Here is a 21,343-nt window from a genome sequence, read left to right on the forward strand (position 1 = left end):
TGCACTGTTTGCATCTGTTATTGGGCCAACAACATGGTGTAAGTATCTGTTTCTTGTGCAGAGAAACCTTCCCTAGGATTTGGAGTGAGAGTGACTTCACCAGCTTGGAGGATGACACTTTTAATGCAGCACAAATGATAGGTTACTCCCGGTAAACAAATCAGGGATTGGAGATTAGTAACCTATTTAGTTTGCTATGAGCTGTGAGCCTCCCATATGCGGTAACCCTCTTATCCCAGGGGCACCAACCCCCATCGCAATGATAATGTGTTTCTATAAGGAGGCAAAGCGCATGTCATGGGACAATGAGTCATGTCCCTGATCTGCCCACAAACTCTGTATTCTTAGCCCATTTGCTCCTATGAAACATTGACACTATTTCCCCCCTTGTTTAAACATTTGGAGGTCAGAAACCATTAGATGGTAAAATAGATCCCATGTCTCTACACATCCAGAACCTATTTATCTATTGACTGTTACTCAGAGCAGAACAGGCAGTTTGTAAGCCTGCAGTTCCAGCATTATAGAATATGATTGAGACGGGACAAGAGTCAACAACCCATGAGCACTCCAAGATCTATCAGAGTCAATCGACCTGCCCGTCATTCTCCAATGAGCCAAGTCTTAATCTTTCTAAAATACGCCTGCATCAGTACTTTAATCATCCATCAGCCACGTTAGATTGTCTTCTCAGAGTCCTTTTTCTCTGGGGGTACACATTCGAGTGGGAAAGGCAGGACAACCTCCCCAACTGACGGCCCAGTGGATTGTCATGTGCATGTAATAGACACGTATATGAATATGAATAGGTAACAAGTGTGGGATGCTTTTTATTTCACAGCTGTGCCATGACTGTGTTGATGACACAGAACAGCAATATTTTTTCCTTCTTCACGTAATTAGAAAATACAGATGAACCACGATGCTGTCAACCTTTAGGTTAGCACAGAGCTAATGCACTGGGGAATGAGAATGTTGAAAACTACCTGAAAAGTTAGATGCTTGTATCTCAGAAAAACTGGAACATTATAACTCTGGAACATTACACATTTTAGGGAATTAAATCATAGAAGAGGTGAGCATAGAATTGTATGAGAGTAGAATCGTATGAGAGGCTGTCTTTTATTAATTGGGAGCTAGGGGCCAGCCACTGAAAAAAAAGAGGCATACTTCAGTAAGAGAGAAGGCAACCTGATACCTTCCAAATTTTTTAAGTAACATCTATGAGAGGTAGAAACTCTCCAGAGCCCGGGATGGTAAAATGCCATTTGGTTGATTCAATTGGACTCAAACAATTTTTTTACTATATTTAAGCTTATGGTAAAACCTGTAGAATTATTTAAAGAACTGTTTATTTAAACTAAATGATGAAATTATTTAAAATATTGGAATTTTAAAATAATGTACAATAAATATTTTGTTTACTTTCTATTTTAAATCATGAAATATTAAAAATTTACAGATAATACATATAACAGACACTCATGGACCTCCCCCACCCAGATTAAGCAAATGTAAACATTTTGCCATATTTTTTTTCACATCTATCCTTTAAAGACGTAAAACATTGCAGTCAAATCCCAATAACCTCACAGGTTTCTTCCTCTCCAGAGGTTATCCTTATGCTCTAGATGTGAATTTTATTTTCATGTGTGCTTTTATACTTTTTGCATATGCATGTATCCTTTAGTAATAGAAAGAAAAATATAAATATTTTGGCTTTAACCTTTGAATAACGGTATCATATTCTAATACTTCCCGGTAACTTGCCCTTTCACTCATTAATATTTAGATTTGTGCCCTTTGGAACCTGTCGCTTCTCGCCATTCATATTAATTGCTCTCCAGTACCTCAGGTTAATTTTCCATTCCTCTGGGAAAGAAGTTTAACTACTCCCTGCACATGCGCACTGGAGCTCTAGCGCGCGAGTCTACCCATGAGTGGCGCTGACGGTGGCAGGGTATGTCTGCGTAACTTCCCCTTGACCAGGTACAGCTAAATGGCTCTCAAAGTTTACAGTCCTACCGAACATTAGAGAAAAAAAATGACCTCCTTTTACAAACCTTACATCTCCTGGTTTTAATTAGCCGTTTTGTAATTACCTGTGGGGTTAAGGGTGTTGGCCATTCTGAGTTCCTTTTTAGGGAATTGCCTTGTCAATTTTTTTTGCCCTTTTTTTGGGAGCAGGGGGAAGCAGTTGATTGCTTTCTTATTTATAGGTACAAGTTCTTTACATACGCTGGAAATCTACCTTTTATCTTCTGAGTGTGTTATCTGTAACTTCTGTTCACTGTCTTTTAAACTTTCTTCAGGTGTCACTTGCCTAACAGAAATTATAAACTGTAATGTAGCCTTTATTTTGTGATTTTTGTTTTTTTCTCTTATTTAATGAATCTTATTTTACTAAATAATAAAATCTTATTTTACTAGTACTAAAGTTATGTTATTCTACATTTCTCTTATAAGTTATAAAGTTTTTCACTTGATACTTTGGTTCATCACTTACTAGTTGTGTGACCTTAGGCAAATAACTTTGACTTCTTCACCTGAGTTTCTGTATTTGCAGAAGAGAATAGTAATAGTACCTATCTCATAGGGTCATTGTAAGAATAAACTGAGTCAATACATGCAAAGCATTTAAAACAGTACCTGGAATATAGTAAAGGCTACAAAAATGTTGGCTGTTATTACTATTAAAAGTAGTAGTATTAAACCAATAGTAAAAGTACTTAAAAATATGCTAAGATCTGTGTCATGTTTAAAAGAAGTACAGAAATATTAGAAGATTATATAGACTGTTAGAAATAATTACAGTACGATACATCAAAAAACATGTAAATTAAGATAGTTACAAATTTTAAATGTAAATTGAGTAAGTTTGACTTTGGAAAAAGATTATGAAATTAGAGAAAAATGAACATCTACAGACTAATGATACAGAAAAGTTTAAAGCAAATGGATGAAAAGGTAAACTATAAAAATGCTAACCTAAAGAAACTTGCCTAGCAATAGTTATATCAAGCAAAAGATGGTCAAACTAAAAGGTATTAATAAGGTTAAAGAGGAATGCTATATAAAAATAAAAATCTATACCAGAAGGGAGAGGGGAAGGGGAAGGTACACTGGATAAAGGGGGTCAAATATGTGGTGACAGAAAGAAATCTAACTATGAGAGGTGAACGCATAGTGTAAATATATATATATGCCTTACTGTTAAAGTGTACAGCTGAAACTTATTGGATTTCGTTAAACAATGTTACCATAAAAGAAAAAAATCTACCAAGAAGATAACAATCATGAACCTGACTACTCTAACCACTTAGCTTTAAAATATGCAAAACAAACCCCAACAATATTATTAGGAGAAAATAATTATAATGATGGCGTGAAATGTTAATGTGTTTTTATCAGAAACAGAGACAAAGCACAAAATTTTTTAAAAAGCTTTTAGAGGGTTTAGACAACAAATAAGTAAGACTACCTAACCCTATCACTCTCTGTAAGGTAGATGTATATCTTTTAAAGAGAGAATATTTATAGGTTTTGAATATACAATGAATGTTTATAAAATCTGACCATGTATATGTCACAGTTTCAATAAATTTCAAAGAATTGATATTACACAAATATATTCTCTGGCCACAATTTGAAATACTTTTTTAAAATGTAGGTTTAGAAACCCCAAAATATACTCCTAAGTAACTCATGTTTAAAGAGAAAAAAATATATATTTAGAACTGAACCACTGCAAAGATATTATATCAAGTTAATTAATTAATTAATAAGTGAGATGCACCTAACACAGTATGTGAAGATAAATTTGTAGTCTTAAATGCATTTACTTAAAAAAAAAGTAGAAGAAAATTTTGAAATAAGTTAGCTAAACAGTTAACCCATAAACTAGAGTAAGAACATAGTAAACCTGAATAAATTATAAAGAAAACAAAGAAGAAAAGCAGAAATTCATCAATAAAAACAAAAGCAGAGAAAAGCAAAAAACTAACCTTATCTCTCACAGCTCGTTCTAAATTAAGTGGAAGATTCCTTGTGAAGAGACTTTATTTCCCTAATTCATTTGGCAAGTGCATCTTATTATGCCCTTTTTATAATTTTTTACTTTTCCGATTTTACTTAGCCCCTTTCTTGCCCCCTCCAGACTTCCTCATTCTCCTTGAAAAATTGAATCACTTCTGTAACAAATCAAAGATGAGTTCATTTCACGCTGGGTTCTTCTCCCTAGTGCAATAGTTATTACTAATAGAACTCTGCCCTTACCACTTTAGCGTCCAGCTTTGTCTTTGACAGTGGACTCTGTGACTCTTCAACTTAAATTCCTTTGCCTCTCCTTGGTGCCAAACCCAATCCAGATAAGCCCCCAGCCCTTGCATCCCGTTTCCATAGTTATAAACAGTGGGCTGTGGTCTCGTCTCGCGGGATGTGCCGACAGTGGAGCTCATTCTCCCTTTGCAAGCATTTTCTCTCTCATTTCTCCACACTCAAATTTGACTTCACCTCATAAAGACCATCTTGTGCATCATGGTTTGGGGTTACAGCTGCCTCCTAAAGTTGCCAAGGATGAAATTTATGGTTTTTACGTTCAATTCTCTGTGATTTTTAGAATGATTTAGAAAAGGAGAAGATGGCAACATTATTTTTGGTATACTGTTTTAAAGTGGAATTTAGGATTTATTTTTAAAATTAAATTCACTAATGATACAGAATCGACATCAAATCTAAAAACTCAACAACCTTGGTTTATTGAAATTACAATGTTGGCCTATAATACTGAATTTTTATAAGCATCAAATAGGATTAAATCACTCCTTTCAGAGGCCATATGCAGATAAGATAGTACCATATAGAATAGCCTGAATGTTTTAAATTTGTTTCACAGAAAATATCACTAAGGTTTGCCACGGGAGCATCTTTCTCAGCTGGAATTACTTGTAGGACATTACTCTTCCCATTGTAGGGGGCTTAAAGTGACCTATAACAGAAAAAGAATGGAACTGGAGAAAAAACAGCTAGCAGCTCCGTGCACCTCTCCCTGGTGTTCACTCTTACAGGAAGAAAGAAGTTTTCAAAACATACTAGAGGGAAGCAGAGCTTCCCTATGACTAATTTTCTGAGATTGGTCAAGGGGGCCCCAACTGAGTGCATTTTACTATAAAGGCCATATAGAGCACACAGGCAGGGATGGAGACTGAGAAAAACCAAGCAGAATAAAAATTTTGATGCTCCAAGTAAACACCAGGAAAAGAAAAAACCCTATTATTTAATTTAGTCACACCAAGGCTAGTTGCTGCTTTGAGTGTGCCAGATTTCACATGTAATTTTTCTGTTTATAATCTTACCAGTTCATTTCTTTATCCATTCACTCATTTGTTCATGAAACAGTTTTTGTGCTGAGAATAATAAGTGACTATCAATGAATAAAGCAGAAGGAATTTTTCATCCAAATCGACTTCCCCTTACAGATTTAAACCTCTAGACTTGAAAGCAGCCTTAATTCTCCAAACCAGCCTCTGAGGAACAACACATTATACCTGTTTAAGCAGAACATTTTATAAAATCAATAATAAATCTGTCATTAAACATAACATTAAGAGTAGGGATGGTGTCCTGTGTCCCTTCTTTCCTGACCAACACACAGTGTCATTGTGTAGATAGTACACTCTCCATGAATATTTGTTAAAAGAAAAAAGTATATATATATATATATATACATATATATATATAAATCTCATAGTTTATCATGCTGCATAGCAACTACTATTAATTTGAATAAGGAATTACTGTATAAGAAATATTGCCATGATAAGTTATAGTCCCATTAGCAAAAAAAAAAAAAAAAAAAAGGCAAATAGTTGATCTAAAAGGCTAAGGGAGGTAATTATGCCTCCATATAGGTGTCAGGATGACATTACTCACTTACTAGCAAAATTAGTTATTTGTCACATTGAAGGAAACCAAATTTTTTCTTATTTTCCAGGGATTGGACAATAAATTTCCTTCTATAAATGCTTTGGAGCTATAAAAATTCCTCATTACTTCAAAGTGCCAGAATTCTCTGGAAACCGATTTAAATGAATGAATGAATGAATGAATGAATGAATGAATTGCCTGTCAGCAAGGCGACAGAACATATTTGCTTGTTCAAATGCCTTAGATACTAATATCAGCTAGAAATGACACTGTAAAGCCACTGGCACAAAACTCCTAATGAATATATTACTTTTCATCCTGGGCTTTACTAAGAATTTCTGATTTCTAACTTTGAAATATGCTGTTCTAGTAAAAGCTCTTGGTGGAAAGCAAAACGAAACAAGCAAACAAAAAATTAAACAACCAGGAAAGGGTGAAATAAAACACAGTAAGAAGAGGTTTTTTGAAACAATATAAGGAAGTCTCAAAAAAATGAAATTAATTCGGGTTTCATGAAAATTGTACTTAAAATTTAGGAAGTTAGGAACAAAATCCGTCTCTTTCTCGCCCTCGTCTTTCCTTTCTTTCTCCCTCTGCTTCTCGGTGTGTGGGTTTCTCTGGCCACGTGGTCTCTCCTCTCCTTTGCTCTCTGCCCCTCGCTGCCATTTCATCTCTGCACATCGAATTCTCCTACTTCCTCTTACTTTGATTCCCTTTCACTGTAAGCGGTGTGGTTTGCTATGGTGTGGTTGATATGAGGTTAATTATTACTTATCAGAGTCTTCCGATCAAAGCAGTTTTGGATTTGAGGGGAATTCTATGTCTTGCCACATTTCACTCTCATGTTATATGCTTATAAAACATAGCTGGAGATTATGGTTTTATTTTATTTTTCAGTCATCTCATTTTAAGGCTTCTAATGTCCAACATGATGAAATCATAAATATACATACTAGTTGATTTTTTAAAAATTCCTCCGCTCCTCCCCCCCTCCAAAAATAAAGTTCAGGGATCTCTTTAATTTCTGACTATAGCTCTGATCTCTTAGTTCAAATTGTTGATCAGATAATCAAATGGTCACAGGCTATCCACACTACCGAGCTTTTTTATGATCAGGCCATCTCTGGTCCAACCAGTTGAAAATACACAGTGTAGGATATGGGCTCTTTTGCCTAGGCTGGATCTGGTGTATGATGACAGAGAAGGTGTGAATATGCTCAGTTAATTTTAGCACACACAACAATGATCAGAACACTTAGAAGTCAAACTCCCTTCCAACACAAAACAGACACTGTGTATTAAATACAGGTTTCCTCTTATTTCTTTGTCCTATCATCTATTTATTGATTTTTAGTAAATACTTATTGAATATCTGTTTTGACGCAGACCTTGCGCTGTGAAAGAAATAAAAACTTTTTATCCTCATTGCTCTGTTTTGATTCTGCCGTCACATGGAAGACACCAAAAGAAATAATTACATTTTAAAAGTGCCTTCCTTCGACCTAAGTATGTTTGTTCGTCATTAGATGTGATTTAAATTGTAGAAGAAAGTCATTTGGAATCTAAGGAAATCAGGCTTTGATCCCAGGCTGAACTTTCTTGAACCGAACATAAATTTAGGCGTCAGTTGAACATACTTTCTTAGTTTTCTCCTCTCAAATTGGGACAAATAATATCTGTTGTACACACTTTACTGAGGGCTCTTTTTAGAGGGTAAAAATTTAGATGTTCCGTGCGTGCATTGATATGAAGTTAATTATTAATTATCGAAGTCTTCTGTTCAAAGCAGTTTTGGATTTGAGGGAAATTCTATATCCTGCCCCAACCCACTCTATCATATTATATGTTTATAAAACATAGCTGGAGATTATGGTTTTATTTTATTTTTCAGTCATCTCATTTTAAGTCTTCTCATGTCCAACATGTTGAAATCATAAATATACACACTAGTTGATATTTTTTAAATCCTCCAAAAAGAAAAAAAGTTCACAGATGTCTTAAATAACCCACTTTTCCAATTTTTTCTAAAGTGTATAGATTACTATACATAGAATTGCCTGGGACAAAACCTTACAGTAATCTTGAGAATCTGTCCAGCACCTCTGCATAGCTACACCCAGACTCTCAAAATCACAGACACACACAGCCCTTTGTAGGAGAAAACTCCATTATTTTCAAGGCCAGATGAAAGACAATGAATTTCTATTGAGGCCAATAACATTTATGTGAGACCTAAGACAGATTCTCCAAAAGTACCTATTTATGTCCAATGCTAGAATTCTTTGGAAACCTTCATCCTGAGGAACAGAAGTGGTTCCATGAATTAGTCCAACTCTTGCTTTTAAGACATATCAGTATGTTCTATCTCCCTGTTTTTGTTCTGTCTGTCTAGAATGTTCTCCCTCAACCTCTCTTCCTCTCTTACTCTTTGCCTTCGCCGCCTTGGGACAGATGTCTGATCCAGTCAGGATCGGACCCCTCCTGTACCCTCATAACAAACATCATTTTCAAAACTGTAATCATTCTTTGCTCACTGGCCATCCCCCTATGTCCCCAGAGTCCGTGCCTTGTGCACACTGGAGCGGCGCCTCCATGTACCAGGCACGGAGTGTGTTTGTGATTCTCTCCCCTTTGGAAAAAGGAATTAAATGCATATTCACTGTGTTCCTGCTTAGCTGTCATGTGTTGTTTTTGTAGAGGTTCAGAATGAGCCACCCCAAGATGTGCCTCAGGAGTATGTAGACTATTTCGAGCTAAAGGCAACCGAGACCCTGCAGGCTCAAGAAAAACTTCAACCCCCTCTTAACTATCCTGAAGAATTTAAATTAGGGGTCTGGCCCATAATTAGAGTTACGACCAGAAATAACTTTTGACACATCAATATGGCAGGACAAAATAATAATTCCTGAATATATGCTCTCCTTGAAGTGACCTTATGAAACCCCAAGGTGCCTTCCTCATCTCTAGCCCAGAATTTTGTGTATACTTCAATTTCCCTTTCTGCCTGTGACTCTCTCGTGTATATGAGGTTCCCATACATAAGTATGTGATTAAAATTGGTCACTTTCTCTTGGTAATCTGTCTCCTGTTTATTGAATTATTAGACCAGCGGAAAGAACCTCGAAGATAGAGGTAAGTTTCATCCTCCCCCACAGTTTAAAGCATACAATGCATTAAAGACAACTGGCCAGAAAAGTTTTAATCAGAGTCTAGTGATTAAGGCAGACACTCTACAGGTGAATTTCCTGAGTTTGACTCTTACTAATTCACTTACTGGCACTGTGAACCTGGGCAAATGGCTCAACTTCTCTGTGTCTCGATGTCTTCGTCTATAAACTGGGGAAACAATTATACCCATCTTCCACTCAGAGCTATCTAAATCACAGGTCTGATTGTGTCTCTTCCTGCGAAACAAAAAAGTCAGTTCCTCTACAAGGCAGCAATGGCCCTTCCTGAGCTTTGCCTGGCTCTCTCTCAGCCCCATGTCCCACCCCTGTGTATGGATTCACGAGTACCCATTCATTCCATAAGTATATATGGCATGCCAGCTAGGGCCACATATTGTCAGGCATTTAGCAGTGCCAGCAGGTGGCAGGCAGCTAATGCCACATGGTAGGTCTGGTTTGGATTATATCATTGCATAGAGGCCTGGCCCATGATAATAAAAAGACAAAAGTCAAAAAGAAAGACACAGTATGTCGTATGGGGGGAAAACGCTCTGAAGACAAATAAAGCAGGTAAGGGATAAGAGAGGCTGGTGAGGAGGGGAGGCATTTGCTTTTATATTGTGTGGTCAGTGAAGCATCCTAATAAGATTAAATATGAAGAGACCTGACGCAGGCAAGGCCAGAAGGGAGTTCTGCAGAGCCTTCAGGGCAGAGGAAGGGCTGCGAACGGTCCAAGGCAAGAGGGTGGCTGCTGAGTTTGAGGATGAGAAAGAGGCCAAGGGGGCTGGTCTTTGGGAATCAGAGGGAAGAAGCGGGAAATGAAGTCAGTGAGGCAAGAAAAGCCAGATAGGGCAGGGCCGCCCAGACTGTGGGGAGAACTTTGGATTTTGTTCTAAATGAGATGCAAAACCATGCTTTGAATGAGGAGCAGCGTCATCTGACCTGGCTTTTAACTGGTTCATATTGTTGCTGTGTCGAGAATAACCAGAGAGTGTAAGGGCAGAACAGAGATCCATCAAAGGTGACTGCTTTACCCAGACTCAACATACACTCTTTCGTGGCCCCTGGGCTCCAAGCTTCCAGAGAGCAGGCTCCGCGTCTCATTTTTCCATATTTCTTTCCAGCTCCTAGCACACAGCCCTGCATAGAACAGATATTTAGTTACTATTTGTTAAATAAATGAATGCTTCTATGACATTGAAAATGTTTCCACCCAGAATCACCTTTCCGCCTAGCGGAAGATTCATCCTTTTAAAATCCAACATCATTGCTTCAGCAACCTAGTTAAGAGTCTCCGGGTTAGATCTGGGAAACTAGTCTTTTCTGAAAGCTCAAAAGATGATTCCAATGTGTAACTAGGGTTGCACAAGAAACCACAAGGAGGTAACAGAGAGGACAGTTCTCGAAACGTGTCTGACTCAGAGCCCAGAGAGAGGCAGCTTGGGAGTTATTCAGGTCAAGTTCAGAACGCTTTCCCTGGAGAGGAGTCAGGGTAACATTTACTTTGCCAGGTTATTCAATCAGCTCTGCCAATAGCCATTGCTCCTTTGCCAGAATGAGAATCGGTTAACATCAGGTGAGTGGAGAGACGGCCAAGTTCATTGCCTCAAATCTCCCAGGGATAAGGTGGTAATTAAGTAGGAGTAAAAACATGGGCTAGAAAAAATGTTTTTGTAAAACAATGGAATTGAAGCAGGTGAATATAATTCTCCCTTATTTCTGTTACCTTAAATTTATGAGGTCTCTGCCTCGGTATAATTTAAGGAAATATTTCTCACTTCTTAAAATTTGAAGTACATTTTTGGAATGTCACACATAGGACCTGAAGCTTTTTCATGTTTGTCAGAGTAAAGCTTGAAGACTGCCTGCACCAATGCCACCAGGTCCTTAGTAAAATGCAGATTCCTGAGCCTCACCCCAGGTAAATGAATAAGAACCCCTGGGTGGCTTGAGAATCTGCATTTTAATTAGCTTTCGCTTATGTCTGTGGGCTCAGGGTCTTTTCAAATAGTCGTCCTCTCAGTAAATTGTCCTTTTTTTTTTTTTTTTTTTTTAACAATGGAGGAGGTTTCAGAAGACGGTTTGTCATCTTCAGAGCACCAAGAAAAGTACGTGTGAATGACAGCCCTTTGCTCTAAGGCTCCTGGCTTCTGAGGAATGTGGTAGTTCAGTGCAGGCAGAGGCCCAGTGGGGGTGGCAGCCCAGATAGGGTCTGAAATGGGGCTCCTCCTGCTCCCATGATGTACCATTGTAATAGTCCACAGCCTTTTGTTCCAGAGAGTGTTACTGTTTCACAGAGGAACAAAAATCTGTGCTGCATGACTTAATTATGTAGGCAGGAGGCGAGAGAACTGAAATATTAAATCAAACTGTGTTCAGAGACTGCAATATGCTGACCAGCCCTGCAGCCAGGCCCCAGGAAAGATCTCTGCTGAGATCGCTAACAACCCATTTCCCCACATCGTGAAGGGAAAACAGGAAAACAGTCTTTTAAGTCACACCCTACACACAATGAAATCAATCATTCCCTATGGCTAAAACCACAGGGAACCTACAGATCAAGGCCTGGGAATTGCCAGCAGACCCTTCATACTACATACCCTTACCTTTTCATGGTACATCCTCTTATCCATCCTCACTGCCTGTCCATACCAAAGGAAAATGGGTAAACAAAGTCTTTAAACTGTAACTCACAGGAACTAAAGAATGATGTATAAACTGAATTCCCTGAACACTTTCGAACACTCAGGGTCCCTCTCAGTCTTTCTCTTGGTCCTTTTCAGTGTCCCTTTCAGTCCCTCTTAGTGCCTTTACTCTGTCTCTCTCACTGTCCCCGTCTCTCTCTATTGTGTCTGTCCCTCCGAGTCTCTCTTAGGCTCTCCCATTCTCTGCCTCTGCGAGGAGACCACGCTCTGTCTATGGAGCATCACCCCTTCTCCAACAAACTTTCCTTTTGACTCTAACTCTGGACTGTGTTTGATTTCTTTCCTGCGCTCCTCCAAGAATCCTTTTCTCTGTCAGACGTCACAGAATTGCTTGCTGGAGAAAACTCTCACATTCTAGTATAAGAAGCGTTTCGATGTGGAGCATTCTGAGTGTGAAAGAAATCATCGAGTCATGAATATTTAAAATCATAAAGTAGAAGACATGGCGGAGTGAGAGAAGTCCTCAGATCTCTTTCCCTGAAACAACAATAAGCTGAACATCTAAAACTCAACAAAAAACACTCGAACTACACACCAGCACATTTGAGTGTGGGATCTGCACATAAGAGCTACCACAGGTCAGAATCCCGGATGTTGGGCGGTGAACTCAGAGAAATAAAAGAAGCTGCCTCTCACAGCTGCAGGAGTTCCGTGCAGGAGGAGGGGAAAAGGAGAAGGTGCGGTGACTTCCCTGATCAACCTGCCTGGAAGTGCCAGAACTTCTAGCAGCTGACAGCAGGGCTCAGTCATCAGGGCAGGAAGCAGAGAAGCGGCATGGGCTCGCAGAGAAACAACAGTTGATTTTTACTGGCCCTGGTTGCAAAACCAAGGCTAAGCTGCAGCCCCAACCCCCAACTTAGAGGTCCCCTCCCGCCATACTCTCTGAGACTGAACACCGCAGAGCCTCAGGGGAATCTAAGCAAACGCTACCAAAACTGTTGCTAACACTGACAGGGACTGAAACTGAGAGTAGCAAGTGTGATTAAATATCTACAAGAAAATACAAAATACATTTAGGCTTTATATAAAGCAGGGATCCAAGAAGCTTAGATGCCACCTACTGGAAACCTTTTCTCTCTCAGTGCAGGGCTTGAGTTTCCCCACTCGAGGGAATTTGCCCGGTCCTGCATCATTAGCACCACTTTGTATGAAATGATCTTTCTTGACTTGGGGAGACCTGCAGGTGTTCCCTGGGAAGGCTTCAGAAAATCAACACAACCAAAAGGCAGGATGAGGTAAAGTCACTTTAAAGACAATCTGATCAAGAGGGGTGTAGACAGCAGCTTAGTGAAATGATTCAAGGCCACAAGTCTAGTCATCCCCTAAGCAAGTAGATGTCAGAAACTGCACTGCAAAGATTTTTCTTTTACTAAGAAAAACCCCTACTGTTTCATGAACTGGCCCTGCTCTCCAGAAGCGAGGAGAAGCAGCAGAAGTAACTAGAGGGGTTAAGGTCCCCTGCCTGCCACTCTCTAGCAGAGACTCAAGGAGGAAAGGAAACAGCCTTGTCTTTAAAAAAAATTAAAAGGGACATTTCTTGTCATACAAACCACACGTGAATTCATATGGATCAGGTTTATAAGATTTTAGAATTGAATCCACAGATAGAAGAATAAAGCTCATTAACAATGACTTAGTTATGATGAGTGTGAGGACAGGAAAAGGAATAGCTCAAGCTCTGCCCCTGGTCACCTGAGGTCACCTCCAGAGGCTGGGATGGCAAGCAACTCCACTAATCAGGAAAATAGCCAATTGTAAGCGTGAATATCATGTTTTACAAGTTTCAGATTCCAAGCCTTGAGTCGGCACTTACTGAATACCTGCGGATCTGACTTGTACAGCAGTTGGCAACAAGACAGAGCTCCCTTTTCAGTCAGCCAGCTGCTGTCTGTTTTTCACAGACTGCTTGTCAGGATCTGTTCTGTGATAGACATAGCTGCACAATATCTGGTGCCAAGAATTGATTTGAAACCTAATGAAAAAGAACCAAACAGGTGGTAAATATCCAGGTGTTTCTGGAGTTACATTGATATCACTCCTGTCATCATTGGAAAGAAGGAAACTTGAGATCAAACAGTAAGTGGCTCATAAAGAGGTCATATGCTGGAACGGAAAGCAGGAGGAGTCAAAATTAATCCAATCTGAGTAATTTAAATAGACTTTAAAAAATTACACACAGAAGGTCTAAAGAGCATGTGGGGATATCCTCGTATAACTTTTATTGGTAGTTTAAATTGTTTAATTAGTGCAAGTCTTCCTTTAAGATGAAATGCATCAAAGGATAAACAGATGGCTGCCAAGTGAGTACATTCATTCAGTGTCCTGGAACACTACTTCTAATGTTAGCCATGCAAGCAGAATGCCTGCTTGTTTAATTAATCCAATTGTTTTTATCCACTATATAATAAGTGGCAGTGATAACTGATTCAGAGCTGGTTCTGAAAACAGTCAGTTTACATCCTGTTGCTGGCCTGTTAATGGCATTTATGTTTATTGCTAACCCATATTCTCTTACAGGCAAATATAATCATCCTTTATTACGCAGATAGCAAGTGTCTAGATCCGCAAAATCAGCAATAGCTTCATTCAGAACACAATATTAGGAATGTATACGCATATGCTCAAATCGAAAATTAAAAACCAACAATTTCATCAAGGGCCAAAGCATTTATACTAGCGGTTGTTTAAAATGGAATTGCAAAAATGTAGTAAGCTCCGATCTCTCTGGCTCCTCTTTCATCAGGCCAGTCACCTGATCTCCAGTTCATTCCTCCTTCTCTTGCCTAGAAGTTGCCAGTGAAAGCAGCAGATCTGGGGACATCAGAAAGAAGGAAGCACACTGACAGAGTAAAGTGCATATGTGACCCAAACAGAGGAAGCCCCAAATAGGAAAGGAGGAGACTTCTAATCATAATAATAATCAAGATGGATCATGGGACTTGGAAATGAGGACACATGTCATTGCAAAAATATACAGACTAGAGTATGAAGATATTTTCTTATAAAATTAATTTTCCAAATAGGCAGAATATAAATTGAATTATTCTTTAAAGGAGAGTTAGGGAAGACTTGCTGACACTCAGACTCATAAGGTGTTCTTCTCTTGTAAGGCATCTGTGGACTAGAGGATAATGATGTCTTTCCTAGTTCCGGTTGTGGCATAGTCAAAATAAGTAATAATAAAATAAGGCATAAAAGTGAAAGAAATAAAAACCTCAATAAGCATAATAAAAAATTGAAAAGAAAGAAAATAGAAGGTGATTTGGGGAAAATGGCAACACTTACTTTATATAAATGGGGGTTTTGTTTTAGGGGGATTAACGTTTAAAGAAAGAAAAATGTGCCAACGAAAATTATATGATAGGTAAGCGAGGGTAAAAAGAAAGAAAACACTTGGAAATGGTTTCAATTAAATAAACAAAAGAAGATCTAAAATGATACTGACCATTACCTGACAATTTGAAATGAAAAATAAATCAAGGGAATTATCTTGGTCTGTTTCTCTTCTTTGTTTTATAGTTATATTCTTTAAAAATTGATTCATTACGATCATGGAATTACGGAATTTTGTGACATAAATAAAATGAAAATAAGGCAAATGTTGACCCACTTTTTGGCTCATAGATGATTTTTTGCTATAACCTCACATGGTGGAAGGGGCAGGAGCATTCTCTGGGGTCTCTTTTATGAGGGCAATAACTCCAGTTATGAAGGAACCTTCATGACCTAATCACCTCCCAAGGCCCCTCCTCCAAACGCCGTCACATTGGGTATTAGATTTCAACATCTGTATTTTGGGAGAACACAAACGTTCAGTTTAAAGCAGTATCCATCAGCTTCCTATGTGTGACATATATTATCTTAGTGTCCTACCTTGACAAGGCTGGTAATATAAGAAATTGTCATGGGAATTTCTCAAAGTTGGAATTTTTTATGGAGTCAGAAGCTATCACTCACATAGTAACTACAACAGATGACAAGCCATAGATTTTCTGAGATTCTTTTAGCAGATTTGCTGGGAATACAAAAAGGACCCATACAAATAATTCACATTAAAAAAAATTTACATTAATAAAAATTACTGTGTTACTAGTCAAAGAAATGTAAATTATAATTTTTCTCTTATCAAGTTGATAGATATTTTTTCAAAGATAATTTGAAGTTGACGAGCATTTAATAAAATTGATCTCGCCCCCAGTGACTGCTGGAGAGAAGAAAAAATATCATTTGATCTGGTAATTCCATTAATAAAAATTGTTCCAAGGAAATAATTATAGATGTACAATGACATATACCATAGTTTTATTTATGAGTGAAACATAGAAATAACCTAAGTATTTAACAGTAGAAGGTTAATCAAACAAGTTATGATGAATTTATACAATGGAATGCTATGCTGCTGTTCAAAAATAAGCCTTTTTAATACTTAAAGATGTTGGAAAATACTATCTGTGTATTTTTGATAAAAAAAAGCAGATTGCAAAACAATATACTGGACATGACCCCTATTTTGTTTTAAAAAATACACACAGGTGTGCATAAACACGTAGAAAAGGACCAGAAAACTGAGAGGAAATACACCACCAGTATTAATGGTGGTTATCTCTGGTCGATGAGATTACAGGTAACTTTGATACTTCTGATTACTTATAAATACTTTTTCAAAGTTTCTACAAAGATCAGGTGTTACTTTTATAATCAGAAACAATACATATGATTTAAAATATTTTTCTACTCAGAAAGACAGTCAATATTATTTCTTAAAGTAGCTGAAAAAAGGAGCTGTCCCATACGAGCGCTGAAGTATGTGATCCCTTAGGTGATCCCACAGAAATGTCGCAGGAGCTCATCCCCCCGGGGCTCACAGAATGTAGCTGTTTTCACTAGACAGGGGCACTATTCAAGCAAGAAGGGCCAATATTTTATATTGACTGAAAAGTTTGCTTTTTGGTCCTTGAAACTTTGTCAAATGTCAATGTCATTTAGAGATATAAGTAAATAATGAATAAATGAATGAATGTTTATCTCAGAATGCTAATGTGACATTACATCTGAAAAACTGAAGCTTGTGTAACCAGGAAACTAAACAGAATCCTCTCTTTTATATGATGTTCTATGATGCAGAACTAGGAGATGGGCTTTAAAATAATCAATTTGAATTAAGTAATGAAAAAAAGTTCACTCTTCTTATACTTGTTTATTCTAATTCATCTTGATTTTTAATTCATGATTCTCTGCAAAGGTTTTGCTTACATCAGGTAAGTCAGAGGAAGGAGACATAAAAAAAAAAAAATGAACTCTGAGCGTATCATCAACTAAGCAAATATCAGGTTGTCCTGACTCTCACTTTCATTAAATCCAGATATCTCTAAGGCTGATGATGCCAAATAGGTATAAACTATAGAATCATAGGACCAGAAAGACTTCACAGACCGTCTCATTCAATCAGCATCTTTTACAGATGAAGGAACAGACCCCCAGCAGAGGTGAAGAACCTTGTACAAGATCACACACTAATTTAACAGCAATCAACATGAGAATTCTGATCTTCTGACTTCCAAGCCACTCTCCTTCCACTACAATGTACTGTTTTTCAGTGAGAAATGTCTCATTTGATCTGTTTCATTTTTATACCTAGTCATTAAATATCTCCACTGACCATACCGAATGAGCCTGGATGGCAGTCATAGTAAGTCACATGTACTCTAAAGATCCCATCTTTCTGTGCAATGTATTTTTTATGCACTCTGATAGGTCATTTTCACGTTAAGTGTTATAAAACACCTTTTAGAGTTAATTCTAAAGGACTTAAAAATCATTTTCCAGCATGACCTATGCCACCAAAATCCTGATATATTTAAGTAATATTTTATAGAAGGGTCGTGACTTTTTCCAGCTGAAAGCCACCAAAGTCTTTTCACGGATATCAAATGTTGGTTAAATGGGATTTTTATAGCCTGGTGTGAGAGATCATAAATATACACAAAGCTAAGACACATCCAGGCAGTGAATCAACTGTATCTCAAACAATGTAGAAATATTTTTACATGGAAGGGCAAATATAAGAATACAATTTGTCTAAGAATAGCTATCATTTCTTGAGCACATTCACTGCGCTAGCATTGATACATACCTTCTTAACAGCAGGATGAGCTAAGTACAATTAATTTCCAGACTTCACAGATAGGGAAACTGAGACCCAGAGGTGTTAAGTAGGTTGAAGAGGGCAAAACCAGAACTTTAAGCCGAGACAGCTTGGCTCAATAGGCCGTGCTCTCAACAACATTGAGGAGAAATAGGACTTAGGAAGTGAGAGAAAAGGAGTAGCTGAGAATTTTAAGAGCAAAGCCCTAAATATGGCTCTAAGTAGAATCCTCTTTTTTTACCTTTAAGTCTGGAGAATAAGTCAGAGTTAAATGCACTTATCACGGATTCCTAAATTTTGGTTTCGTTAGTTTTTCCTGGACTGTGAAAGCATCTGCTTTGATGAGGTTATGAGCACAGTCAATTCACTATTGGAAGGTCGTTTTAATTTGAGGGATTATTGAGGAAACCACATAGGAAGGAAGTGGGCTATCACACAGAAGAATCTTCACAGTTTTTTCTTGCATCCGGTGGAGGAGATGGGCACATATGCCTCTGATGATAACAAGGACAATATAATCGCCATTATTAATTGATAGCATACAATGCTCAGAGGCTTTCTTGGGTGCTGTATGTCATCTAATCGCCTGCATTTTGAAGATGAAGAGAGGGTAGTCGAGTCTTCACACAAAGATACTTCCTAAGTTCTTTGGAACCATGCTGGCTGAGCCTATGATATTTAAGGTAGTAAATTTAAATAGTATCATTTTCAATGGCAACGACTAAACCTTAATAAACATAGCACATTAGTTTTTCCTGAAGGACATAAATAATAGCTATACTTTTTCATCCCCTCCTGTCCATATTTCCTGAGAGCTTAGTCACACTGGTGAGTGTTTTGTCAACAGTTGTGTAAATGTGGTTGTAATAACATGGTTGTAACTTTCTTCTCAACTTTCCCCAGGTGCAGACTGTTAGCACTGGGCAGATATGAATTTCAATCTCCTGACCAAAGACAAAACTCACAAGAGAAATAAGGATTTCTAGAAACTTCGACTTGGAAGGAACTCCCATTCGCTCAACAGAAATGTTGAGTGTCTACCAAGTACAAGTGCTGGGATACAGTGATGAGAAACAGACAGTTCCTGCCAGTGTGTGGTGCTGCTGCTGTTCTGGTGAATTTTCTGGAATTTTACAAGCCGACAGCTGGTACGTTGGTGACTGGGGAGTATTTCACTGCAGAGATGGGCAAACTCGAAGAGCTGGTTAACATTTATCGGCGTATTTGTGGTTCCTGTCCTCATAAGACTTATGCTCTAGTGGGGAAGGAATTTATAGCACAGCTATTACATAATATAACATAATAACACATAACATAATATGCTATAATTATAGAATAATTAGAAGTGTGATGAGGAGTAGGAAAGGGGAATTACAGGGTGCTGTGGGGCTGATGACAGGGGATCTAGCTTAGTCTGAGGGGTGCTCAGAAGTAAAAATTGGCTTATGTTCTTTCTTAAAGTCAGTCACATTCCTTCTTAATATGTTCTTAGCACTGATTTTTATCCCACCTCTAAACCAATTTTATATTTCTTTTGTGAAAATAATAATACACTACCTGTGTTACAGGCAAGGTGCAATATATGAAGACATCTGAACTTGAAATGTAGCTCCCACACTTGCCAGGTGGTTTGGCTTTGGGCCGATCTCCTAACCTCGCTGAACTCAGTGTTTTCATTTGTAAAAATGATACTCGATTACTAATATCATATAGGGAAGAGGGGACATCACTGTGGGTTCTGTGGACATAAAAGGATAGTAAAGGAATACTATGACAACATAGATGCAATGGACAAATTTCTTGAAAGGTACAATTTTCCAAAATTGACACAAGAAGAAATAGACAATCCAAATAGGGCTATATCTGTTAAAGAAATTGAACCAGTAACTAAACCTTCTAAAACGGAAAGCACCAAGCTTAGATGAGTTCACCAATAAATTCTACCCCACATTTAAGGAAGAAATTATGCAAATCTCTATAATCTCTTTCAGTGGTTAGAAGCAGAGGGAATACTTCCTAACTCATTTTGTGAGCCAGCATTACCCTAATATCAAAGCAGACAAAGACTTTATAAGAAATAAAACTACAGACCAATATGTTTCATGAATATAAATGCAAAGGTCCTTGAAAAAATATTAGCAAATCAAATCCAACAAGTATAAAAATAATTATACCCCATGACTGAATGGAATTTATTCCAGGTATACAAGGCTGGTTCAACACTCAAAAAACAAAACAAAACAAACAAAAAAAGAACAAAGCTGGAGGACTGACATTACCTGACTTTAAGATTTACGATAAAGCTACAATAATCAGCATAGTGTGGTAGATCAATCAACAGAATTGAGTGCCTAGAAACAGACACACATAAATATAGTTAACTGATCTTTGGCAAATGAAGAAAAGCAATACAAAGGAGAAAAGACAGTTGCTTCAACCAGTGGTGCTGAAACAACTCAACAGCCACATGAGAAAAAAAGAAAAAAATGAATACAGACACGGACCTTACACTCTTCACAAAAATTAACCCAAAATGGATCACATACCTAAATGTAAACCACAAAACTAAAACATTCATATAAGATAACATAAGAGTAAGCCTATATGACCTTGAGTTTGGCAATGACTTTTTACCCATAAAACCAAAGGTATGATCCATGAAAGACATAACTGATAAACTAGGCTTCATTAAAATTAAAAACTTCTGCTTTGTGAAAGACTATGTCAAGAGAATGAAAAGACAAGCCACAGACTGGAAGAAAGTATTTGCAGAAGACACATTTGATAAAGAACTGTTATCCAAAATATATAAAGAACTTTAAAAACTCACTACTAAGAAAACAACCTGATTAAACAATGGGCCAAAGACTTTAATAGACATCTCACCAAAGAAGATATACAGATGGCAAGTAAGCATATGAAAAGATGCTCCACAACATATATAATCAAGGAAATGCAAATTAAACCAATGATGAACTACTGCTATACATCTTTTAGACAGGCTAAAATCCTGACCACTGACAATACCAAATGCCGGCGAGGATGCAGAACACCAGGAAATCTCACTCATTGCTGGTGGGGTGGAAACTGGCATAGCTACTTTAGAAGACAGTTTAGTTCGGTAGTTTCTCACAAAACTAAACATACTCTTGTCATGTGATCTAGCAATTGCTCTCCTTGGCAATTACTCACAGGAGTTGAAAACTTATGTCCACAGAAAAACCTACACATGGATGTTTATAGAAGCCTTATTCATAATTGCCCTAACATTGAAGCAACCAAAATGTCCTTCAGTTGGTGAATGAATTAATAAACTGTGGATAGTGAAATTCAGACAATGGAATATTATTTAGAGCTGGAAAACAATGAGCTGTCAAGCCATGGACAGACGTGGAGGAAAC

This window comes from Pteropus vampyrus, unplaced genomic scaffold, assembly GCF_000151845.1.
Source record: "Pteropus vampyrus isolate Shadow unplaced genomic scaffold, Pvam_2.0 Scaffold180, whole genome shotgun sequence".
NCBI classification, from domain to species: domain Eukaryota; kingdom Metazoa; phylum Chordata; class Mammalia; order Chiroptera; family Pteropodidae; genus Pteropus; species Pteropus vampyrus.